At 41.9% G+C, this 27,049-nt stretch overlaps 1 protein-coding gene across 3 annotated transcripts in view; it reads left to right on the plus strand.

Annotated features, from left to right (window-relative positions):
- Positions 1-27,049, plus strand: part of SCN11A (sodium voltage-gated channel alpha subunit 11) — a 131,988-nt gene that overhangs the window by 23,192 nt on the left and 81,747 nt on the right. The window lies entirely within an intron of this gene.

Here is a 27,049-nt window from a genome sequence, read left to right on the forward strand (position 1 = left end):
TATATATATATACGTGTATATATATATATAAAAAACTGAATCACTTTGCTGTACAGCAGAAATTAACACATTGTAAATCAACTATACTTGAATGAGAACAAACAAAAAACGCTAAATTCAGGAGGCTGATATAATTTGGGCAGTTTGACATGATCATGGTATTTATTCATTTAATAAAGGTTTTTTTTAAATTTTTTTGAATTTTATTTAATTTATTTTTTTATACAGCAGGTCCTTATTAGTCATCAGTTTTATACACATTAGTGTATACATGTCAATCCTAATCTCCCAATTCATCACACCACCACCACCACCCCCTGCCACTTTCTCCCCTTGGCGTCCATATGTTTGTTCTCTACATCTGTGTCTCAATTTCTGCCCTGCAAACTGGTTCATCTGTACCATTTTTCTAGGTTCCACATATATGCATTAATATACGATATTTGTTTTTCTCTTTCTGACTTACTTCACTCTCTATGACAGTCTCTAGATCCATCCACATCTCTACAAATGACCCAATTTCGTTCCTTTTTATGGCTGAGTAACATTCCATTGTATATACATACCACATCTTCTTTATCCATTCGTCTGCTGGTGGGCATTTAGGTTGCTTTCATGACCTGGCTATTGTAAATAGTGCTGCAATGAACATTGGGGTGCATGTGTCTTTTTGAATTACACTTTTCTCTGTATATGCCCAGTAGTGGGATTGCTGGATCATATGGTAATTCTATTTTTAGTTTTTTAAGGAACCTCCATACTGTTCTCCATAGTGGCTGTATCAATTTACATTCCTACCAACAGTGCAAGAGGGTTGCCTTTTCTCCACACCCTCTCCAGCATTTGTTGTTTGTAGATTTTCTGATGATGCCGATTCTAACTGGTGTGAGGTGATACCTCACTGTAGTTTGGATTTGCATTTCTCTAATAATTAGTGATGTTGAGCAGCTTTTCATGGGCTTCTTGGCCATCTGTATGTCTTCTTTGGAGAAATGTCTATTTGGGTCTTCTGCCCATTTTTGGATTGTGTTGTTTGTTTTTTTAATATTGAGATGCATGAACTGTTTATATATTTTGGAGATTTATCCTTTGTCTGTTGATTCGTTTGCAAATATTTTCTCCCATTCTGAGGGTTGTCTTTCTGTCTTGTTTGTGGTTTCCTTTGCTGTGCAGAAGCTTTGAAGTTTCATTAGGTCCCATTTGTTTATTTTTGTTTTCATTTCCATTACTCTAGGAGGTGGATCAAAAAAGATCTTGCTGTGATTTATGTCAAAGAGTGTTCTTCGTATGTTTTCCTCTAAGAGTTTTATAGTGTCCAGTCTTACATTTAGGTCTCTAATCCATTTTGAGTTTATTTTTGTGTATGGTGTTAGGGAGTGTTCTAATTTCATTCTTTCACACGTAGCTGTCCAGTTTTCCCAGCACCACTTATCGAAGAGACTCTTTTCTCCATTGCATATCCTTGCCTCCTTAGTCATAGATTAGTTGACCATAGGTGCGTGGGTTTATCTCTGGGCTTTCTATCTTGTTCCATTGATCTATATTTCTGTTTTTGTGCCAGTACCATATTGTCTTGATTACTGTAGCTTTGTGGTATAGTCTGAAGTCAGGGAGTCTGATTCCTTCAGCTCTGTTTTTTCCCCTCAAGACTGCTTTGGCTATTCGGGGTCTTTTGTGTCTCCAAACAAATTTTAAGATTTTTTGTTCTAGTTCTGTGAAAAATGCCATTGGTAATTTGATAGGGATTGCATTGAATCTGTAGATTGCTTTGGGTAGTATAGTCATTTTCACAATTTTGATTCTTCCAATCCAAGAACATGGTATATCTCTCCATCTGTTTGTATCATCTTTAATTTCTTTCATCAGTGTCTTATAGTTTTCTGTATACAGGTCTTTTGTCTCCCTAGGTAGGTTTATTCCTAGGTATTTTATTCTTTTTGTTGCAGTGGTAAATGAGAGTGTTTCCTTAATTTCTCTTTCAGGTTTTTCATCATTAGTGTATAGGAATGCCAGAGATTTCTGTGCATTAATTTTGTATCCTGCAACTTTACCAAATTCATTGATTAGCTCTAGTAGTTTTCTGGTGGCATCTTTAGGATTCTCTATGTATAGTATCATGTCATCTGCAAACAGTGACAGTTTTACTTCTTCTTTTCCAATTTGGATTCCTTTTCTTCTCTGATTGCCGTGGCTAGGACTTCCAAAACTATGTTGAATAATAGTGGTGAGAGTGGACATCCTTGTCTTGTTCCTGATCTCAGAGGAAATGCTTTGAGTTTTTCACCATTGAGAATGATGTTTGCTGTGTGTTTGTCATGTATGGCCTTTATTATGTTGAGGTAGTTTCCCTCTATGCCCACTTTCTGGAGAGTTTTTATCATAAATTGGTGTTGAATTTTGTCAAAAGCTTTTTCTGCATCTATTGAGATGATCATATGGTTTTTATTCTTCAGTTTGTTAATATGGTTTATCACATTGATTGATTTACGTATATTGAACAATCCTTGCATCCCTGGGATAAATCCCACTTGATTATGGTGTATGATCTTTTTAATGTGTTGTTGGATTCTGTTTGTTAGTATTTTGTTGAGGATTTTTGCATTATATTCATCAGCGATATTGGTCTGTAATTTTCTTTTTTGTAGTATCTTTGTCTGGTTTTGGTATCAGGGTGATGGTGGCCTCATAGAATGAATTTGGGAGTGTTCCTTCCTCTGCAGTTTTTTTGGAGAGTTTGAGAAGGATGGGTGAGCTCTTCTCTAAATGTTTGATAGAATTCACCTGTGAAGCCATCTGGTCCTGGACTTTTGTTTGTTGGAAGATTTTTAGTCACAGTCTCAATTTCATTACCTGTGATTGGTCTGTTCATATTTTCTATTTCTTCCTGGTTCAGTCTTGGAAGGTTATACCTTTCTAAGAATTTGTCCATTTCTTCCAGGTTGTCCATTTTATTGGCATAGAGTTGCTTATAGTAGTCTCTTAGGATGCTTTGTATTTCTGCGGTGCCTGTTGTAACTTCTCCTTTTTCATTTCTAATTTTACTGATTTGAGTCCTCTCCCTCTTTTACTTGATGAGTCTGGCTAATGGTTTATCAATTTTGTTTATCTTCTCAAGGAACCAACTTTTAGTTTTATTGATCCTTGCTGTTGTTTTCTTTGTTTGTATTTCATTTATTGCTGCTCTGATCTTTATGATTCCTTCTGCTAACTTTGGGTTTTGTTTGTTCTTCTTTCTCTATTTCCTTTAGGTGTAAGGTTAGATTGTTTATTTGAGATTTTTCTTGTTTCTTGAGGTAGGCTTGTATAGCTATAAACTTCCCTCTTAGAACTGGTTTTGCTGCATCCCATAGGTTTGGGATCATCGTGTTTCATTGTCATTTTTCTCTAGGTTTTTTTTGATTTCCTCTTTGATTTCTTCAGTGATTTCTTGGTTATTTAGTAACGTATTGTTTAGCCTCCATGTTTTGTTTTTTTAACGTTTTTTTCCCTGTAATTGATTTCTAATTTCATGGCGTTGTGGTCAGAAAGGATGCTTGGTGCGATATCAATTTTCATATATTTTCCGAGGCTTGATTTGTGACCCAAGATGTGATCTGTCCTGGAGAATGTTCCGTGCGCACTTGAGAAGAAAGTGTAATCTTCTGTTTCTGGATGGAATGTCCTATAAATGTCAATTAAATCTATCTGGTCTATTGTGTCATTTAAAGCTTCTGTTTCCTTATTTATTTTCATTTTGGATGATCTGTCCATTGGTGTAAGTGAGATGTTAAAGTCCCCCACTATTATTGTGTCACTGTCAATTTCCTCTTTTATAGCTGTTAGCAGTTTCCTTATGTATTGAGGTGCTCCTATGTTGGGTGCATATATATTTATAATTGTTATATCTTCTTCTTGGATTGATCCCTTGATCATTATGTGGTGTCCTTCCTTGTCTCTTGTAACAATCTTTATTTTAAAGTCGATTTTATCTGATATGAGTATTGCTACTCCAGCTTTCTTTTGATTTCCATTGGCATGGAATACCTTCTTCCATCCCTTCACTTTCAGTCTGTATGTGTCCCTAGGTCTGAAGTGGGTCTCTTGTAGACAGCATATATATGGGTCTTGTTTCTGTATCCATTCAGCAATCCTGTGTCTTTTGGTTGGAGCATTTAATCCATTCACGTTTAAGGTAATTATTGATATGTATGTTCCTATTACCATTTTCTTAATTGTTTTGGGTTTGTTTTTGTAGGTCCTTTTCTTTTGTGTTTCCCAGTTAGAGAAGTTCCTATAGCATTTGTTGTAGAGCTGGTTTGGTAGTGCTGAATTCTCTTAGCTTTTGCTTGTCTGTAAAGCTTTTGATTTCTCTGTTGAATCTGAATGAGATCTTTGCCAGGTAGAGTAATCGTGGTTGTAGGTTCTTCCCTTTCATCACTTTAAGTATATCATGCCACTCCCTTCTGGCTTGTAGAGTTTCTGCTGAGAAATCAGCTGTTAATCTTATGGGAGTTCCCTTGTATGTTATTTGTCATTTTTCCCTTGCTGCTTTCAATAGTTTTTCTTTGTCTTTAATTTTTGCCAGTTTGATTGCTATGTGTCTTGGCGTGTTTCTCCTTGGGTTTATCCTGTATGGGACTCTCTGTGCTTCACGGACTTGGGCGGCTATTTCCTTTCCCGTGTTAGGGAGGTTTTTGACTATAATCTCTTCAAATATTTTCTCGTGTCCTTTCTCTCTTCTCCTTCTGGGACCCCTATAATGCGAATGTTGTTGTGTTTAATGTTGTCCCAGAGGTCTCTTAGGCTGTCTTCATTTCTTTTCATTCTTTTTTCTTTATTCTGTTCCACAGCAGTGAATTCCACCATTGTGTCTTCCAGGTCACTTATCCGTTCTTCTGCCTCAGTTATTCTGCTCTTGATTCCTTCTAGTGTAGTTTTCATTTCAGTTATTGTATTGTTCATCTCTGTTTGTTTGTTCTTTAATTCTTCTAGGTCTTTGTTAAACATTTCTTGCATCTTCTCGATCTTTGCCTCCATTCTTTTTCCAAGGTCCTGGATCATCTTCACTATCATTATTCTGAATTCTTTTTCTGGAAGGTTGCCCATCTCCATTTCATTTAGTTGTTTTTCTGGGGTTTTATCTTGTTCCTTCATCTGGTACATAGCCCTCTGCCTTTTCATCTTGTCTATCTTTCTATGAATGTGGTTTTTGTTCCACAGGCTGCAGGATTGTAGTTCTTCTTGCTTCTGCCTAATAAAGGTTTATTGAGTATCTTCAATGTGCTAGGTAGTGAACATGTACTAACAAGATTAAATCATGACAGTTGTACCCAAAAACTTTAATCTAGAGGAAGAAATGGATTATTAAAGGATTAAGTTACATGTGGTAAGTGTTGTTACAGAACCGAGTAAAACTTACGTTGCACAGAGGAAGGGGAGAACAGCTTTGGGGAGGTGCAGACAACCTTTATAGAGAGGACATTTGAACTTGATCTTGAAGGAGAACAGTTTGCCCAGTGGAGGAGAGGTGGACCAGCAGTATAAAGAACATGTGCAAAGTCAGACATGAAAGAATGCACCCTATCCCAAGAATGAATTTCCCAATTACTGTGCAAGCCTCGAAGACTTGTAGAGCCAAACTTCACCCAGTCTGGACCAAACCAGACAAAAATCCAGAATCTCCCAACAGACCCCCAACAGGAAGAAGAGGTTTTAAGCCTTGCCAGACCTTGCAAAGTTCCTCTGACCTGTTTAGAGCTAAGCTAACCTATCCAAGTGATAGACTGCAATGCATTGCCCCCTAGAGTCAGTTATAGTGTAGATAACAGTAAAATTGGAAATGAAGCTTAATTTCAGTAGGTGGCAGTAGTCACAAAGCAGATATTTCTGTTTCTTTTCAGTTATTTTAGCTTTAGGTGTTGACCAGCTTTAGGGCTTAAGCACACTGACTGGGTTTGGAAGCCAGAGCCTGGAGGGACCTTAGTCAGTCCCTCAGCCAGCATCACACGGTTTACAGTTGACCACCTTCACCAGTGGTGGACTCATCACAGTTCTCCCAGTGGAGTCCTTTCTCCTGAACCCGCAATGCTACTTTGGTTTTTAAGAGCAAGGGAACTTCATTATCAGAGTACTTACTATTGGAGTACCAATAATTACAAGTTGTGACGTAAGGGTCATCCCAACATGAAATGTTCACTAACAAATCTATCCTTACAAAGCTAGTCCCTGTTCACACCTCTTTCTGGCTTAACATGGCATCTACCCCCTCCCCCCCCAACATTAGTGTCAGATGTTGTCACTGTGATTACTGTGCCTACCAGTTGCAGAGTGAAATTGCCAATCTTGAAAAAGATGCAGGGTTTCACTAAGATAATGCAAGTGATGATTGAGGACTGATTCAATAATTGTTAGAAAACCTCCAAGAAATGAGAGCCTGGCAGAGTTTGTCTGGTTACAACTGAAAAAGAGAAAATCAACAAAGATGATGATATAATAAAGGCTTCAGAAGGGGATGATTGGAAATGCAAAGGATTTGGAGAGGTCCTGGGGAAAAGTGATGAAGCCCTTGACTATTTTGCAAAATTTACCTTTTTTAAAACCTTTCTGTGAAGGTCAAGTAAGAAGTGATTGACTTCATATTTTGCTGTCTTAGAATTTTTTTTCAGAATAAACATGCCCCAAAGAAGTCTTGATTCATTTTTCTGTTCTAAGAAATAGTCCATGTTTTGCAGTTATAATCAAAATGTGATTAAATATAAAATAAAATAAATATACTATCATAATTTTTAGTTCTTTTTAAGATAAAGCTCCAATCCACACACACCCCCACCAACCCACACACACTATTTGCTCTAAAATGTTGCTTCCCATTTAAGTGAATTCACTTGAGGTGACCTTTCCCTAGGACTAATTATTCTCAGAAACTTTTTTTCTAAGGACTCCTATAATTCTACCCTGTAAGAGCTTATAGGGCGCACTAGGCATGAAGACATTTTAGATGTGTTGTGTGTTTGGTTAGCGAAGATTGCAAACCTGGCTGCAGATCGCTGGCCCAGTTCCTTCCCGCAAGGAGTGAGGTTTTCCCCATGATAGCTGCATCTGCTTGTTCCAGGCTTGAGCCGTGGAAGTGGTGGACTGGCTTATAGAAGCTGCTCTCTGGGGTTCATGAGAAATTCAGCTGCTGATATAACTGACTGTTCGTCCTTCCTTTTTAATGAAGCAGCCACATTAAACAAATACCATATGCTAACACATATATGTGGAATCTAAAAAAAAAAAGATTCTGAAGAACCTACGGGCAGGACAGGAATAAAGATGCAAACGTAGAGAATGGACTTGGGGACATGGGGAGAGGGGAAGGGTAAGCTGGGACGAAGTGAAAGAGTGGCGTGGACATATATACACTACCAAATGTAAAATAGATAGCTAGTGGGAAGCAGCCGCATAGCACAGGGAAATCAGCTAGGTGCTTTGTGTCCACCTAGAGGGGTGGGATAGGGAGGGTGGGAGGGAGATGCAAGAGGGAGGAGATATGGGGATATATGTATATGTATAGCTGATTCACTTTGTTATACAGCAGAAACTAACACACCATTGTAAAGCAATTATACTCCAATAAAGATGTTAAAAAAATAACTGGACAAATGCAAAAAAAAAGCAATTCATGTAAATAAACAATTTATAAAGTGAATCTCAATGCTAAGGAAGCCCTTTTTTCAACATCTTTATTGGAGTATAATTGCTTTACAGTGTTTTGATTTGCATTTCTCTAATGATTAGTGATGTTGAGCAGCTTTTCATGGTTTCTTGGCCATCTGTTTGTCTTCTTTGGAGAAATGTCTATTTAGATCTTCTGCCCATTTTTGGATTGGGTTGTTTGTTTTTTTGATATTGAGCTGCTTGTATATTTTGGAGATTAATCCTTTGTCAGTTGCAAATATTTTCTCCCATTCTGAGGGTTGTCTTTTCGTCCTTTTTATGGTTTCCTTTGCTGTGCAAAAGCTTTGAAGTTTCATTAGGTCCCATTTGTTTATTTTTGTTTTTATTTCCATTTCTCTAGGAGGTGGGTCAAAAAGGATCTTGCTGCGATTTATGTCATAGAGTGGGGAAGCCCATTTTTAAAAGTAGAGACTCCCCCTTTTATGGTTTTTGTAAGGATTAAGTGAGATTAAAGCTATGAAAGAATTTTAGTATGACACAATGAATGGAAAGGTATTTTTTTACTATTTAAAATGTATCAGGTAGAAGGTAAAGGGATTCCTTTTTTGGTTGAATCATTCATGTGCTATATATGAGCAGGAGAGCGATGTGATGGGAAGTTGGTTGTCAAGGTGGGAAGATCAGCCAGAGGAATGTAGATTGTCTGTAAAAACAGATAACAGAAGCCAGCAGTTATATTTAGTAAAACCATAGGCTGAAGGGAGAGCAGTGTGTTTCTATCCATTTTTCCAGGCATAAAAGCACAGTGCATTCTTGAGGAGGATTGAGCGTTGCGCTACATGAATGATTCGGCCACAGCCAATTCTGGATGGATTGAAATCCAGGTCTTTACTCTGTATCTTAACTGTGATGAATCAATTCATCAGGCCGTAAATAAAAAGCTTCACTGTGAGAGGATGTGTGAATGGAGAGGCTGTGTTGGTCTTGGTTCCTACACTCAAGGATCTTGGGGAGAACAGAACTGTTAAACAGCTGGAGATTGTTTTGCAATCTAAACCACAGACTGCAAATCCAGCTTCTTACCAGGACCCAGCAGGGGATGTACCTGAGGAAGTATGCCAGTTATAAGAAAGCAATTGCATGGATGTATATAAATGCCATTGAACCTTAATGTGAGAATATAGGCAGTGGTAAAGACAGAGGCAAACAGAGCTTGTGTCACGTCAAAAGGGGCAGCAGCCTCAACTCAGCTTCCCAGTTGCCCAGTGAGAATGCAGGCCTAGAATTGCCAGATCTTCTGGTTTGGTCAAAAGAAAAAAGAAATCTAGATGTTTATATGGAATTTCTCAATTTTTAAAAGTTCTCAATATTAATAAAATGTCAAAACACGGGTCTGCAGCTTTCTTTGTGATCTCTGCAAACACCTGGTGATGAGTGGAAAGCTGGGGACGCTCAGAGAAGAGAGAAGAGGGTGAAGGTGAGCCTGGCAGATGTCTGTGGCCTGAGGGATGGACCCTTTCACTGGGAAGAGGGCAGGTCCCCAGCTCCCTCTGGGTGGAGGTCAGGATGCAGAGACTCATCTTCCCAGCACACTCCTGTAGCCCAAGGACTGGCTCTGACTTGGTCCACTTGCCCTCTTGTCAGCTATTTCCCTAGGAGAATGATGGGGACATAGAGGAGAGTCTTTCCTTTGTTCATTTTTTGACGGAGCAATATGGAATTGTCAAAGTGATTGGAGGCAAAATTTTCTAACATTTGGAGAATTATAAAATAAAAAGTAAGAGCTCTCTTCCCATTTCTCCCCTCCTCTCTCTTTCTATTTCCAAGAGGTAATCACTGATAACATGTCTGTTATTCCAGAAATTTTCTAAGCATGTAAAACCATATATGTGATTTCTTTTTTTTTCTCCAGGAGACAGAGGAAGGATGATTGGCCATTGAACAGGGAGCACAGTTCCAGGTCTGTGCCTTTGTGTGTATAGTGTTTCCCGCTTGGGAGACCTTTCTTTTCCTCCTCCTCTCCTGGTGCGAATGCCTTGAAAGGCAGCACAGTGCAGAAGAGTGCAGACCCCCAGTCAGACTTTCTGGCTCCCAGCCTGGCTCTCCTGTTTACTAGCTCTGACTCTAGCTGAGTTACTCAGCCTTTTCATGCCACAATTTTCTCATCTATAAAAAGGACATTTAAAGTAGAATCTGTCTCAAAAAGTTGTTACGAGAAATAAACGTGTTTAAGTATATGAAGGGCGTGGGACAGGATTTGTCATCAAGCAAGTGCTATAGAGAGGTCTAGTATTTGTTTCCTTACTGTCAATACTAGGAAACCTTCCTCAATCATCCCTAATTCCTGCTTCTCTCTCCTCCTCCACCTTACCTCTTTTAGTGCTAACTATGCCGCCGAATTTGGCACCTAATTATATGGCCTCACATTGTCTCAACAGGGGTCATGTGTGCCTGTGCATTGCTGACCTGTCTAGGGCAGGTGCCATGCCTCTCACTTCTTTTTGTCTTTGCAGAGGCATCACATGAACAGAGATGGGCGGGGATGCAGGTGCGAGGACCTACGGGTCTATGTCCTGCTCTGCCGGCTGTCTCAGAGGTCAGTGGGAGGTCAGAGAGCTTGGGACCCAGCTGCCCTTGCTTTGAGCTGCTCTCTATATTACCCAGAAGGTGGCTTGTCAAAATTTAGAGCAAACAGTTTTAGAAACTGTTAGCTAGCACCAGGGCCTTAAGGGCCGCGATGCTCGGCACTTCTCCTCTCCCCAGAGAGCCTCTGAGATCATCTCAGTAAAATTTAATGCCTGGAAGTCAATTAGAGTGGAGAATTCTCCTGTAATCAAGAGAGGCAGTGCTTTTATTGGAAAGGTACAAACAAGAGGGGAAGGATGGCAGCTGTGTGAGGCTCTGCAGAGCTAATGGCTTAGGCTGGGAAAGTTATTTTGACAGAATCAGACCATATCTACCAGGCATGAAGACAAGGAAAGGGGCTGTGGAGTGGGCAGAGGGGGAAACAGGTTATAGGTGGCCTTCATGATTATCTTCAGAGTGTGCTGAAGCATTCCCAGAGCAGATTTACAGCTTCGCTTTCCTGGGTCATCCATCAGATCCATGAAGTGAGAAGAATTACTCTCCATCTCTCATTTTAGAGTGGAGGAGTGGAACTTCAGAGGGGTCAACATGGCACTGGAGTTAACACCACAGCCTCTCTACTTTCAGACAGTAGACCTTGCTGAAGTGAGGAGTGTGGATGAGGAGGTGGGGGAGCCCTTCTCTCTCTAAGCACATTCCCCGAAACTGGCACCTTCTCAGTGCCTGCTAAGAGAATTCTGAAAAGCTGTTAGAAGAAGTCATGTGAAATTTATGACTTAAATATTAGTGGACGGATGCACGGATTGTACGTGTCTGTTCCATTTATTGCTGCATAACAAATCATCCCAAAACTGACTGTCTTCCAAAAACCATTCTTTATATTCACAGATCTTGTGGGTCAGGAATTCAGGCAGGGCAACAATGAGGATGGCTTGTCTGCTCTATGATGTCTGGGGCCTCAGCTGGGAAGACATATAGTAGGGAGTCACTTGACAGCTGGAGGCTGGCATCTTCTCAGGGTCCAGTTGGCTGGACATTCAGGATTGCTCATCACATGGCTGGCAGCTGATGTTGGCTGGCAGCTGGGAGCTAAGCTGGGGCTGTTGACCAGAGCACCACATGTGTCTTCTCTAGCATGACAGTCTCAGGGTATTTGGTACTCTTCTGTGGAGGCTGGCTTTCCTCAGAGTGAGCCTCCCAAGAGAACCAGGCAGACCTTTTATGACCTAGTATCTCTTCCACTCCAGTCTATTGGTCAAAGTAGTCACAGCCCTGCCCAAACTCAAGGGAAGGAACACAGACCTCACCTCCCACTAATGCTGAAGAATATGTAGCCATTGTTTTTAAAAACCACAGTGCTGTCTTACTCCTTTATGTCCTCACTCCTTTATGACCCCATTAATCCCTAATTACATAGGAGTTGTAGTTGAAGTCAGCAGGTGCTGGAATCCTACCCTGGCTTTGCCACTAACTAGCTGTGTGACCTTGGAAAAGTTACCTCACCCATCCAAATTTCTGTTTTCTCATTGATAAAAGTAGTTATCACAAAATAAATAAACTTTTAGATATCTTTTGTCACGTATAAAATATATTAAAATTTTTTTATTGAAGTATAGTTGATTTACAATGTTGTGTTAATTTCTGCTATACAGCAAAGTGACTCAGTTATACACATATATAATTCTTTTTTATATCCTTTTCCATTATGGTTTATCCAAGGATATTAAATATAGTTCCCTGTGCTATGCAGTAGGACCTTGTTGTTTATCCATTCTATCAATATACGTAATAGTTTGCATCTACTAATCCCAAATTCCCTGTCCGTCCCTCCCCTACCCCCTCCCTTGGCAACCACAAGTCTGTTCTCTATGTTTGTGTGTCTGTTTCTGTTTAGTAGATAGGTTTGTTTGTGCAAATATTTTAGATTCTATATATAAATGATATCATATGGTATTTGTTTTTCTCTTTCTGACTTACTTCACTCAGTATGATAATCTCTAGGTCCATCCATCTTGCTGCAAATGGCATTATTTCATTATTTTTTATGGCTGAGTAATATTCCATTGAATATATGTACCACATCTTCTTTATCCATTCATCTGTCACTGGACATTTAGGTTGTTTCCATGTCTTGGCTATTGTGAATAGTGCTGCTATGAACATAGGGGTGCATGTATCTTTTTGCACAAAATATCTTTAAAATGTAGCTGTCCTGTACAGCTCTGAGCAGGATTACAATAAGGGATTGGAATATTACCAAGCTGCAGGCAGAACTCTTTTGTGGGGCCAAAGCTTGGTGACCTTGGAGGGAGAAATGGGAGAGGGCCTTGAGAATGATGGTGGGAGATGGAGAAGGGCTGGACTGAAGTGAGAGGAGTGTGTGAGGACCACCCAAGACAGGAAGGGACTGGAAGGTGATCCAAGAGGTCAGGTATGAGCTGTGGGGATACCACTGCTGCCCAAGACAGGAAGAGAACTCTAAGAAGGAGGGATGGGATAGGTCAGAAACATTGATGATGGAGACCACAGGACATGTCCCTGGACGGGGGTGAGGAGGGTGGTGGTGGTTATGGGAAGATGAAATTTCCTAGGCTCAGAGAGTGAGAGACAGACAGTAAGACAAGGAAGAGTATTGTTCCTTCAGAGTCCTGTGTGGCTCTGCCCAGGGCTGGAGGGGACATGTAGGGAGACTGGCTGCATGAATGTCAATAGCAGGCATTGGGGCTGTGCAGTCACGGGAAGTAACAGGTAGGCAGTGCTGGCTTCACGTGTGTGCAACCCATGCAGTCACACAGGGCCCTCACCTAGGAGGGATCAAGCTTGGTTTAATGCTCTGCTGTCACCATTTTGAAATTCAGATATAAACACTTCTCTTTTACCATCTATTCCCTTGTTCTCACCACTGAGGTACTGTATTAGAGCTAGGGTTCTTGGGTTGCAAGCAACAGAAACCAACTTTTTCCTATTTAAAATAGCAATTACGGTAACAATTAATGGAAAATTTACTATGTCCCTCTGTGAGGGACCGAGAAACTTTATTAGGAATAAGAGAATAGTTATCATCAAGACCAACACCATCTTAAAATAGAAGCTCACAAGGGAAAGCTAAACTATACTTTCCCAGTAGAATACTGATAAGAACTTGACCAGAGCCTACTGTCTGCCCACATTGCCTTCCCTGTCTTGATATTCTGGAAATCCTCCAGGAAAATTGAAAACCCTCTTCCTATTTTCCAAGTTAGGACCTCCTTCCCCTTTTGGACTTCATAACCTTTTGCTCCTCTTGTCAGTCATTTCTGGTTCACTCTCATCATTACCAACCAATCCCTTTCCCTCTTATTTCCCATTTCTCCACCCTGCCAGAGAGCTCAGTAGTACAGCTTGGTGAAATCATAGAACGAGCACTGCCCTGGGGTCATAGTGTCTGGGTTCAAATCTTGGCTTTGATCTTTTTTATCTGTATGACCTTGACAAAGATCTTTAACCTCTCTGAGCCTCATCTGTAAAAGGAGTAAACAGTACTTAACAAGCTAGTGTGATAACTCAGTGTGATTTTAGATAGATGGATAGATAGATAGAGATACACATATATACATCAATATAGATATATAGGTATATACATGTATATATCAATACCTACATATACACACACTTAAATGTCAATATATAAACCAATAGTTGATGACATACAAATCACAATCTATAGTTTTCTTAATTAGCTATTCATTTGCCTATTTACCATATTCTTACTGCAAAATTGCAAGCTCCATTAGGAAATAAAATTGGTCTGTCTTGCTGTTGTACCATCCTCAATGCCTAGAACAGTTTCTGGAACATAGTAGGTATTCATTAAATATTTTTGTAAAAATAAATGTATGAGTTGTTAAAAAATAAAATAAAATAGCAATTATGGAAGACAGAGGTGGGGGTGGGTTCATTTGATTGAAGACAATGTTGAAGAGCCAAGAAGAGGCAGATAACAGGCAGCTGTGAACATACTGGTCTCCAGCTGGACATAGCATCTGCCCGTCTGGAGGGACCTCAGTTGAAGAATGAGTAAACCCAACTTGGAGAATATGGCCTGAGAGAGCTCTTATTGAAAAGGACCTGCTGGTCATAGAGCAAGACCGCTCTGTGATTCCTCCTATGGCCTGGCAGTTGAGGAGGTGTTGCAGGTGGGGGGAAAGAGGGAGAGCTTGGAGAAGGATAACTGGTGTAGAAACCTTTCCAAAGTAATTGGACAAAAAAGAATTAAAAATGTGATGAACAGGACTTCATTTTACCCCATTCTCCTGGGAACAAATCAGTGAACCGATCATTATCTTCACCAGAGGCCCATTTAGTAAGAGAACATTTGAAAAAGCACATAGAACTGAAGGACTTGTAATGTGTAAGTTTATCTCTAAGTAATTTCTGTCTCTAACTTCCTGATGGGTAAAACACAAGACAAGCTTAGCTTAAGTCGAAAGTGGTTTTGTTTTTTAAATAGAGATAGATCGTTCTTTCAAGAAACCACTGGTGAGTCATGATGGCCAAAGGACTAGAATCAGAAAATTTAGAGTCCTTAGCAACCCAAAGGGGTTCTTACTCTGTTTCTTACAACCTCCCTGTAAGGTAGGTGCTATTATTAACTCATAGGTGAGGAAACTGAGGCACAGAGAGGTTAAGTAATTACCTTGTCTTGCTCCTAGGATGGGCAGGTCCTCATTCGTCCTGATACAGTCCTTGGGGGTTTCAGAATGTCCTTGTTCATTCCTCCATTACTTCCTTTCTCCATTCAAGTGAGACTCAAGCTCCTGGCACAGGGGAGGGCAGGCTGCAGAGGGCCCGGTGTCCACTGAAACTCTATGTCATAAGGCACAGAAGTGCCCTTCCTCAGTCCCCAATATTCCTGCTTCTTAAGAGTCCTCAACTGGGGGAGCCCAATGTTCAGGCCTTTGTCTGAGGCCTGAATATTGATGAGTGACCTGACCACTCTGAGCAGGGTGACATGGAGCAAAGAACATCAACTCTCAGGGTAGAGGAGAAATCACTGAGACCATCTAATCCAGGGGCCACAGACCCACAGGCTGCAAGAGCCACTCAGGCACCATGAACAAAATAAGTGGGACAAGAAGAGTGTGAGGGCTACGGCTGATGGCCTCATCTTAGAACAGCCTGACTTCTACTCAGTTCTGGCTTATTCTGCTACATTGGACTGGTGCCAACATTGTCAGATTTTCTGATTTTTTAAGAGAAGCTAGGCATTTTTTTTTCTCCTACCTCATGAGGTTATTGTAACAGTTGAAAGAAGTAACTCACCTAAAGTGCTTAGAACACACATGTGGCATTGGAGGAAGCTCTGAGTAAGTGCTGGTTGCTGTCATTATAGCATTTCACAGATGTGGAAACCACGGCCCAGAAGGGGCTTCCCAAGATCACAGCCATGTTACAGGCTAGCCCACGCTCCTGACCGGGTTTCCCCCTCCTGCCCCAACCCTTTCCTGGGCCATCCACTATCTTCACTGCATAGCATGACACATTTTAAGTAACCACATAATGCCTTGCCACAGTATTTCTGCTGATTCCCTACTTTTAAGGAAATCTCCTTCCCTTGATAAATGAAACCTTTCTTTAAGTTTGTTCCAGCAAAACAATCTGCAAGGTTCTTTCATCTGCCTTTAGGTTCACATAGGAGTAGCAGCTTTGAAGCAGCTCCCCGCCCTCTTTTATTAACTCCAAGGGCCTGTATTATACAAACTCAGACTTTTCCCTTTAAGTCACGGGCTCACCTACTATTTACCCAGGGCCATTAAACCATTAAGAAAAATGATGTTTCGTGGGCCAGGACAATTTGTGCGCTTTGTTGAGAGTGAAGCTAATTTCCTCTTGCTTGGTGAAAAATGTTTACTCTCATTAAAAGTTCCAGGAATTCTGCACCCTGAGCTGATCCAGGTGTGGTCCCAAAAGAGCAGGTAACAGGACTACCATTTCCTCCTGAACACTTGGCTTTTGAGCCCTAACAGCTCCAAACAGGGCTTGGTGTTGGCCTCAGTCTCTACTTTTGACTTATGCTTTTTCCCGTGGTTCTGAGTTAATGCCAACTCACTTTCCCTGTCAGATTAATCCCCCTCACTAGAAAGTCTGAGGTTGAATGGGGCCACTCTCTTTCCCTCCTGGTTTTTGAACTGGAATTCTCCCTGCGGATTGCCATGTTGCCTCCTTCTTTGTATTGGGATGGCCACCATGACACTTGACCTCAAAATCTGTCAAAGTCAGATGGCCTGCTGCCCTTTCCAGAGGCCACAGATGAAGAGGGCAAAATGAGAAACTGAAGACCGATCTCTAAGGACACAACCACCGGGCTGCATCCAGGAGGCACTGGCTCCCCCTGGTTTTCAGTGTTACTACTTTTTCAGTCCTTCTCAGCTGACAGAGCTCTACTTCCTGTTGGAGCCAACTGTAAGCCATTTTGCAGGTCTGTTTTTCTGAATTCCTTCTTGGAAATGTAATTAAGGTGCAAGGGGAGACAGCTGCACTCTTTGCATTTGCCATCAGGTCAGGAAGTGACATTCCTGGATAATAAGAATTTCCATAATAGATGGAAAGTCCAACCCCAGAGAAGGCTTGTGGTTGATGAAATTAAGGTTTTTCCAAATGAGGACGATAAGGAGCCACGTAAAATAAACAGTGACCTTGGAAACTGTGACGTGTACCAACAGGTGTAGGCAGAAGGATGGAAGTCTACAGAGAGGATAGACAAAGGAAGACCAGCGATAAACCAATGTCAAGGTTTGTTCAGCTGCAGCCAAGGGAGTAAGGCACTGTGTCTGGTGTTCTGCTGTATCTCATCCTGGGTTTTAGGCAAACCAGTTCTCCACTGCATCAGAAATTTCAGGCTCTATATAGGTTTTGGTTATATAAAAAAAAAAATGTGTCTGCAATTACCTGATTCCCTTTGGCTTACTTCCACCCCTAGTGAGTAAACTTCTGGTTAATAATTTGGCTTCCCTGAAATTCTTTTTTTAATTTATTTTTTTTTGACTGCCTTGGGTCTTAGTTGTGGCACCGGGATCTTCGTCAAGGCATGTGGGATCTTTTGTTGCGGTGCGCAGGCATCTCTCTAGTTGTGGCAGCAGGTTTTCTCTTCTCTAGTTGTGGTGCATAGGCTCCAGAGTGCGTGGGCTCTGTAGTTGCAGCGCCTGCGCCCTCTAGTTGAGGTGCGCAAGCTCAGTAGTTGTGGCATGTGGGCTTAGTTGCCCCGCGGCATGTGGGATCTTAGTTCCCTGACCAGGGATCAAACCCACATCCCCTGCATTGGAAGGCGGATTCTTTACCACTGGACCACCAGGGAAGTCCCTGGCTTCCCAGAAATCCTGATGTTGGGAAGAGGCTTCCTGGGATGACTTCCATGACTATTTTGTTAAATAGGTGAGATATTTCTGACCCATCAAAGCTGAGGACAAGATTCTGTGTCTGATTCGACCCTGCTAGACACAACCACCTATTGGAAACTTGAAAAGCTCCCAAATCTCTCCTGGGTTCAGAGACACCCGAAGCCTCTCACATGTCTCTCCTTGTCCTCCTGCCTTTCCCATGGTGTTCAGTTTGTAGTCTCCATACTGCAGACTTGGAGAGGGAAGTGGCCTGCCTGGGCTCCTGCAGTGAGCGCATGTAGCAGCTGCGACTCCTAACTCCCGTTAATGACTGAGATCACAGTACGCAGTTGCCTGCACTGGTTCTGGGTATTTTGCTGCACTGCTCACCCATTAACTTCCCCTCCTGGAAAGATGTTTTAAAAACCACTTTGCTTCTGGAATTGGGCTGTTGGCATGCTGCAGGCCTGGGTTAAATCTCAGTACAGATTTCTCGTTAAGGAAGTAGGCTGAGTGGTGAGGTTAGACCATGCTGAGGAGGATCTTAAATGTTTGCTGGGAAATTCTTGAAGAATTTTGTAGGGAATTGGGAGACTTCAGCTTTTTCAGCTAAGAGGCAACCTGCCCATATATGAATTTTTGACTGTGTAGAGAATTGATTAGAGAAGACCAGGACTGGAAGGGTCTATTATAATGGTACAGATGCCAGAGGATAAGAGTGGGATTAGCAATCGAGATGGAGAAACAAAGTTAGAAGAGATTTTGGAGGAACGCTATGCAGAATTGGCAAAGAAGTGTTTTATGAAGGGTGAAGTTTAAAAGGTTCATGGAAGGTCATTTAAAACTTTATTAGTTATATGTTTATTTTTACGTGTTGAAGTCCCTGCCTGCCATGGTCTCATGTGAATGACATGGCAGAGGTCTGCAGAAAACGGACATGGAAATGGCAGTGTCTGGAGGACTCATAAGGTTCAGAAAGCTCTGCTTCTCAAAACCTGTGAGCAGTATGCCCTGCTATGCCTTCATGGTCCCAGGAAGAAGTTCTGACCCCACTGGAGAAAGCTTGTAGTGTCTCCCATGCCTCATTATCAAACTGGGAACCCAGAAGTTGAGTAAGGAAGAGAAAAGTTACACCCACAAGGAGTTGCCGGACTTTACTACTTTATGTCTCAACAATCTAAGAATCATTCATTCACTCATTCATTCATCCACTCATTCACTCAGCGGATACCATTGAGTGCCTATAATGTATCAGGCACCATACTGGAAATTTAATGGTGAGCAAAACCAGGAGTGGTCATAGCCCTGGTGGAATTTAAAGAATCCAGAGGAAAAGACAGATGTTAATCGATCTCATAAACAAATAGAAAACTGCCCCTGAGATAAGTGCTAAGGAGAGACTTGCGGTGCTCTGAGGCCTGAGAGTGGGAGGATTTGGCACAATCAGGGACGTCTGTGAAGTATTCCCAAGGAAATATCTTACACTGATATTTGAAAGGCTGGAAGGAGTTTAAGTGCGCTAAGAGTGTGGTGGGGAAGAGGGTTCTGGGGTGCAGGGGGGGACAGCATGTGCAAATACCCTGTAGCTTCAGGAGGCATGGAGAGCACTAAGGACAGGAAAGGAAGCTGTTGTGGCCAGGGGAAGAAAGAAGCGACAGGAGGCTGCAGGGGGCAAGGCCAGACCATGCCAGGTCTGTGAGCCATGGTAAGGGGCTTGTCTTTATCATTGCTTATCATGTTTAAAGCCTAATCACATCATGTTGTCTTCGTTATATTGCTTTTTTAGGATTATTTTCTATTTACGGCAAGTATTATTAATTTTTAATGTGTCATAGTGACATAGATTATTTTATAAAAATATATTTAAGATTAAAAATTGACTTGATTTAAATAAAAATAGTAATAGTCATACAGGTGGTAAGCAGAACTGTCAAGAATTGCAAACATGATGTGGAGTCAACTCTCATGGAAGGAGTGTTGGTGCTGATCACAAGTCTAGTTACCATCCATCACCATGCAATTGACCCCTTTCACTTATTATACCCCTTCCTCTCAGGTAACCACTAATCTGTTCTCTATATCTATGAGTTTGGTTTTGTTTTATTTTGTTTGTTTGTTTTGTTTTGTTTTTGTTTTGTTTTAGATTCCACATGTGAATGAAATCATATGGTATTTGTCTTTCTCCATCTGACTTATTTCACTTAGCATCATACCTTCAAGGTCCATTCATGTTGTCGAAAATGGCAGGATCTCATTCTTTTTTTATGGCTGAGAAATATTCCATTGTGTGTGTGTATATATATATATATATATATATATAAAGAATGGAGATTGTTGGACACTATGCAAAGTGAAATAAGCCAGTCACAAAAAGACAAATACTTAATGCTTCCATTTATATGAGATACCTATGAGTAGTGAATTCAGAGAGAAAAAGTGGAATGGTGGTTGCCAGGGGCTGGGGGAAGGGTAGAATAGCCAGTTAATGGGTGTAGAATTTCAGTTTTGCACAATGAAAAGAGTTCTGGAGATTGGTCTCACAACAATGTGAACACTTAACAGTATTGAACTGTATGCTTAGAAGATGGTACATTTTTATTTACAATAACCAAGATACGGAAATAACCTAAGTGCCCATTTAATTGGACTTACAATAGGCTTTCTTAATCTATCCTCCATGTCTCTTAACCCCGCTTACTTGTTTTGCATCATTTTGTGTTCTTTTGCTGCACTTTGGTTTAATTTCTTTATATTTATCTTCCAGTTTTAAAATTTTCTCTGCCTGTGTGTCTACTCTGCTGTATAACTTGCATACTACATTTCTACTTGCAGTTGCTAAATATTTTAATTTGTGGACATTCTGTTTGTTTCATTTTAAAATTTGCCAAGATCTTTCTTTACAGTTTCTTGTTTCCTCACATTTTTTCTGTTAGGTCTTAAATTTTCTGTCTGATAATTCTAGTACCTAAAATCTTTGTGTTGTCCATTGCTTTGACCGGCTCTCACTGATGGTGACTTATTTCTTTCTATGTTTTGTGATTTGGATTGTGAACTGCTAATTTTTATTAAAACCTTACTTGTGGGAATTGCTTGAAGCCTGAATCAGAGTGGAATTTCTCCAGAAAGGATTTCTATTTGTTTCTGCTAGCCTCCTTCTAGAGGCAGTTTTATTTCTTGTTCACCTTACTTTGTGGGTGTAGCCCTTAGATGCTCCAGTTTTACACAGTGGACTCCTCTTACATATTCCACTTTGGGGCCCCCAGACTTTCTCTCCTGCTCCATACTCTGTGTAGCCATCTAAACAGCAGCATAAGGGCTTGAGGGCGTGGCAGAGGTCCTTCAGGTAAAAGATAGTTCCAACACTCTCTTTCATCCAAGGGTTTCTGTTTTCTCTTTATCTCTAGAGTCCTCAGAGCTTTTTAAATATTCTAATTTTTCATCTTTTAATATTTTATCCAGTATTTTAATTGTTTCAATTGCAAAATTATTTAAGGTATTTAGCTCTCCATGTCAGTCCAGGGTCCTCTTTAAGCTTCACATTTTCTTTATATAAAAACCATTATCTCATATTCCTTTCTTTGTTACTGTTTTGATTTTGCGATATGTGTATATGTGTGTGTGTGTGTGTGTGTGTGTGTGTGTGTGTGTGTGTGTGTGTATATATATCTTCAGTTCTGACTCCTGACTTCAAGTAGAACCTATGAGCCTCTAATTAACAGACTTGTGAAAAAGTTTTTTTCTCTTGAGATTACATTTATTTATACAAAAGTTTCATGGAGAGGAGTATAGCAATTAATTTTTTCTTGTGATAAAACTGAAGGTTGAGAATAGTGTTTAAAAATAAAATTAAATATAAATTTAAATTAGGAAAAGGAACATGGTCTTCAAACTTACACCTGTGCTATAACTCTGTTTTTCTGTGTCTGTAATCATAAGAATATCTTTTGCTAATGTTTGTTAAATTGTCCTGTAGGCATGTGGATTTCCACATTTGAATGTTGTCTGCCATTATCCTGTAACTATAACTCTCTAGGCCTTGCTTATAATGGTCATATAAGCACTACTTGTGAAATCCTGGTCTATAACAGATCTATATGTTTCTAAATTTCTCTCTTTGATGATGGTGTTATCAGGCTCACTTTGTCTGCCTCTTCTCCCTTTCACCGTGGAATTATTAATTTATTCCCAGACTCTAACACATTCTTTGTCTTAAGTGTTAGAAAGATTTTTTTTCTATGCAGCCCACAATGAGTTCAATATGCTTGTATCTGCACTCCCAACTGAGTGAAGGTAGAAGCTGTGTCTTACTCATTTCTGTGTCTAAGTGGTTTATAATTTAGGAGGAACTCAGGAGTATAATGAATAGAATAGAAACATAAGAAGAAAAAAAAGCATCAGAATCCAAGTTTTTGAATAGCAATTAATCTGCTATTGAGGCCACCTGGCTTTCTTCAGGTTGCGAGACGTCTGAGTGGGGTCCAGCAGGGGCAGGGTTGGTGTTCAGAACCTGCCACTCAGCCCAGCCCTCTGATTCTGTCTCTCTTCGGCCACCTGGCTGCCAACAGCTCCAGCTAAAGGAGCACCAGAGTGTGGGTAATGGGACCCAGCCACCACGGGAGGCTGGAGTGGGAGGTTGGCCCAGTACTTGTCATCTCCGCATGACGGCTCTGTGGTCCTAGGGAAGCTACAAGCCTGAGACTGCTCCCACCTCCCCTCCCCATTCAGGGAGGCCCAGCATTTTGTTCCCTCCAATTAACTGTGCATAACAACAAGGAGTGAAACCAAGTGATTTAAGTAATAATTTATCATATTCAGTTCACCATTAACAGCCGTCTAGTGTTTCCTTTGCCCTTTTAAATGAGTCTTTGTTCTGATGCTCAGCTCTTTTGTGTATTCCATAAGCTTTTAATGCATGCCTTCCCTCCCTCCCTCCCTCCCTCCTCCTGCCTTCCTTGAGCTTTGAAACACTAGTGTATTTCTAGAAGCAGCCGAGCCACCTCTCATCTAGCATCCTTGTCCCATTTAATAGGGAACTTGAGTGTTAGTTTATGAGCATGAACTCTCGGCTCCATGCTGAGAAATGCAAGGGAAAAGGATACAGTCTTTACTCTGGACCAGCTTTCAACCTAACTGGGGGCATGAGGCTCATCCAACATGAAGCCGTCAGAGGAGGAAGGAGAGGACCGTATTTGTCAGTATCAGCAAAGTTCGGCCTTGCTGTGAGGAAAGCTCCCTGGAGGAAAGGACTGAAACCAGTTCTGAATGTTGGTGTGGATTTGGGGAGGAAGTAGAGGAGAGGGCAGCCCACGCAAGGGCCTAGTGGGAGCACAAGTGTGGATTTGGGCAAATCTGGCGTGAGGGCAGGTGAGGTAAAGTCAGGGAAGTGAACCTTAACCAGGGTAGCACTGATTAAGGGAGCCTTTTGTCTGCCTGCTTGCTAGTTTGTCTCACCTATGGGATCAGCTGGCCTATGAGCCTCCTTTTCTTAACCCCATGGTTTCTGGGGTGTGGAGAGCCCAACCTTACAGAGGAAGTCAGGCAGTTTTAGGTTTTCTTAGTTTATTTACTTTCACAGCTGTATTCTAGTGGGCTCTGTGTGTGTGTGTGTGTGTGTGTGTGTGTGTGTGTGTGTGATCAGGTATGTGTGAATGCACACTTTGGCTCTCAGGGACTCTCATCAGACAGTTATGTTTCTGGATTTGGCGCTGGGGTGGTAATAACTGAACTGGGGCAGCAGGGGCCATAGCTTTGAGTCACTGAGGCTGTGAGACCCTGGGCCCCTGAAGAGGCCCTGATAGCAGATCTGTCCCTACCTCAGGCCTGTTGGGCTCCCTGATGGTGGAGGACGGGCCTAAGCATGGGGAGACAGGGAAGCCTGGACCTTCGGAGGAGCTGAAGGAGCACCTACACAGGTCCGTCCTCTCGAGCAAGGTCCCGGGGCTCTGGGGTCACATTGAGGGTCCCATAGTCAGGGTGTGCCCACAGCCCAGTGCACTGTTCCCTTCTCAGAAGGAAACACCATGCTGGGGGAGGGGGTCTCACTGGCCTTCCAAGGAACCAAGGTGCTAACAGACTGGACTGCCCAGGGCACAGATCATCCTGGAGAGTGAGCTGAGGAGGGAGACGATGTGGAGGGACCCCATGGTCTGACTCTCCAGCCATCTAGGAGCCTGTATTCATATGCTCACTTCAGGGTGTCTCTTGGCTAAAATGTCTTAAAAATGAGGGCTCAGGGGGGAAAAAAAAACATTAACTAAGATTTCTTTTCAATTTCTGAAATTAAATATAAGTTGAGAGCAAGCAAAATAAGACAACATTACCTTTAATTCCAAACTATGGCAATCCAATGATGTGGAGACCTACTTTACTCAGATGTCTTTTGGGAAGAGCATATTATTTATTTGAAAGAAATACTCAGAGAAATTGCTTGAGGTGGAGGGTAAGACCCCAGGGGCCTTCATGTAAAAAAATAGATGGGGCATCTTTGAAACTGTTATGCTCAAGGCATCAAAAGAAATTTGCCTCATTCCTGAGAGGAAAGTTGGTAGGAAATTTAGGTGAATAGAAAGAACTGAGGGTCCAGTGGAGTTGGGGAAAGCCAAGAGAGATCCTCCAGGGCCAGAAGTGAGGGGCAACAGGATTGGATACAGGTGACAGCAGAGGGACAGGCAACTAACATCTGTGCGACAATAAAAGGACACATTCTTTTAATGGCAACAGATGGCCACAGGGTCAAGCATGCCTGGGGGTTTTGGTTGGGCCACCTTATACAGAAGTAGCCGGGGAGGTTCTGTGCTCAGGATTTTAGAGAGAGAACCGAGTCTCATCCAGTTTAGGTTTTGACATGAAACAATTAACCCGAGGCCACATGGTGAACTGAGGAGGAAGGTCTTCCGATCTCTCCTGTGACACTCAGTTATTCTCTTTCTGAACTTAAACCTCAGTTAGCAGATATTGTCTCTGTTCTATGTACACTCATTTCCAGATGCCTTTAAATTTGCTCTAGAAATACCAACATCCTCTTTCTCCCTAGTCAGGAAAGAGCAGAAAAAGAAAGCTGAAATGTCATCTCCAACACTGACTGCAGCCCCTGGACCACCTTCAGCCTCCAGGCGATGGTGGGAAGGGGGCGGGGGGCGGGGGGGAAGGATGGGAAGCGGGGGAGGTCAGGAAGGCAGCTTCACAGTCAGGTCAGATGTGTTTCTTCCTGTTGCTGCAGCTCAACTCCCTTCCTTTGCGTTCCCCAAGGACTGACTGTGCAGATATCTGATGTCACGCAGGCCACTGAGTTTTTGCTGAAAGCCTAGACCCGTTCTTCCCTTTTACAAGCTTGGTGGTGCTGCCCCTTTAAGACTTTTCCTTGGCTTTACCTCTTCCCTTCGTCCCTAACAAGCCCAAGACCAAACCGAGAAGAACGAAGCCAGGGTAAATTGAGAAAAAATATTTGAAACCTATTAAGTGTGGCTACAAGTTTATTGCAATTCTTAAGTTAATTATATCCTTTTTGACTTCCAGCCAGTCCCTCACTGGGCTTCCATATAGACTTGGCCACCTATCCCAGCCTCAGGCTGGCGGCATGCCTATCTGTCTGCCTCATTCCTTCCCTCCCTCCTTCCCACCACCTCTTCCCCCCTCCCTCCTGCACAATTAAGTAGCAATCCTCTGTAGCTACTACCTCCTGGAGCTTAAATGTGGTCAGGGCTGTAGTGTGTATAAAGAACTTGAAGTGTGTGTGTATTTGTATCCCTGTGAGGGGCAGGGACACGGTAGATAGTGGAAGATCACGTATATAAACGTTTTCTCTTATCTCAGCCACAAACATTTATTTTAACTTGTACCTTACAAAATGTTATCCCCTGGTCATTTAAATCTCATGAATCCTTTGTACAAGTAGGTGTTATCACTGTACATCCAGGTGTTTATGGATGAAGAAACTGAGGCTCAGAGAAATTTTACAAAGGGATTGATCGCACAGCTATTAGGTGGCAGAACAAGATGGGATTCAAGACCAGGTGTTCAGTTCTAAGTTGTGTGTGTGTGTGTGTATGTGTTTCCTCTCTACACTACACTGGTTCTCAAATAACAATAGAGTTGTACCTTTGTATAACATTTAAGAGTACAAAAGGAAGTTCATTCATATTGCCTTATTTAATCATTAAAACATTATGATGTTGGTGCTGTCCCCATTTGGGGGTTCTTTAGGAGTTCTCCTCCCGGATCTATCCCCAGGTTGGCATTGGGAGCTCCCTGACCTCTAGCTTCCTGATCCTCTGTTTATTGGTTTAGAGTCAGGCCCCTGAGCCAGGTGAGGTCACTCAGCCCCTTCCCCGGGAATTTTGAGAATGAAAAAGGTCAGCATGTAAACACAGTGGTTGAGAGTGCCCATTTTCTGTCAGGTCAGCTAGGACCAGAGAAAGCCAGTGTACAGTAAGACAGGAGAGCAAAGAGGCTGGGGAACAGCAACAGAACCAAGAGATGAGGAGAGGCAGAACTTCCTGAACGTCCTGCAGGTCTTCAATCTTTGGTTCGATTCCATGAGAGTCAGCAGCTTCTCTTCCCTTGGATTCTGTATGACACTCCTGTTCCCTGCCAATAAAATCTTTTTTGCTTATACTGTATACTAGGGTTAGGATTTTCTTACTTGCAACCAAAAGAATCCTGAAAAATACATATCAGAAAATGGAAGCAGTGAACTAAGCGCTAAATATAGGTAAAAGAAGTGAACGATAGGAGTTAGAGGATGGAGCAGTTTTTGCTGTTGTGTTGCAGGAGATCTCATGAGCTGGGCTTTGAAGCCTTGCTCACAACCTACATGTATGTAACCATTTGGCAAACCCTGTGGAGGGGAAAGAAGAATACACAGGAACCATCTTTTAGGAAGTTTCCGAGCATAGCAGATGCTTTCGGTACTCCTGACACATTCCGTCAGACTACCTCTGATTTCAGCTAAAGCTGTGCTGGACAGCTCTTGTGTACTAACAGCATCCCACCTCAAGGGTCTGTCTTGCTTCTCTTGGCTTTTCTGTCTCAGTGCTTTCTCCAAAGCCACGGGAGCTCTCTCAGCCCATGAGCAAGCATAGCCCAGAGATTTGGAGGATGGAGAGAAGTTACCCCCAACTGAGATTGGAGGATCTGCTTCCAAGATGACTTACTCTCATGGCTGATAAGTTGGTGCCAGCTCTTGGCAAAAGGCCTCCGTTCCTCCCCATGCAGAATCTCCCCAGGGCTGATTGAGTGTCCTCACAGCATGGTGGCTAGCTCTCTCCAGAGGGGCAATCCAGGGAGAAGGCACGTTGTCTTTTGTGACCAAGCCTCAGAAATTACACACTGTCACTTCTGCAATATCATGTTGGTTATACCTGTTCAATTTGGGATAGGACCACACAAGAACATGAATACTGTATCAGAGGTAAGGGTCACTGGGGCTATTTTAGAGGCTGATTACCATAATGCCCCTGTGGACAACCCTC

Source organism: Aethalodelphis obliquidens, unplaced genomic scaffold (genome assembly GCF_003676395.1).
Source record: "Aethalodelphis obliquidens isolate GAN/ISIS:26980383/991018 unplaced genomic scaffold, ASM367639v1 scaffold112, whole genome shotgun sequence".
NCBI lineage: Eukaryota > Metazoa > Chordata > Mammalia > Artiodactyla > Delphinidae > Aethalodelphis > Aethalodelphis obliquidens.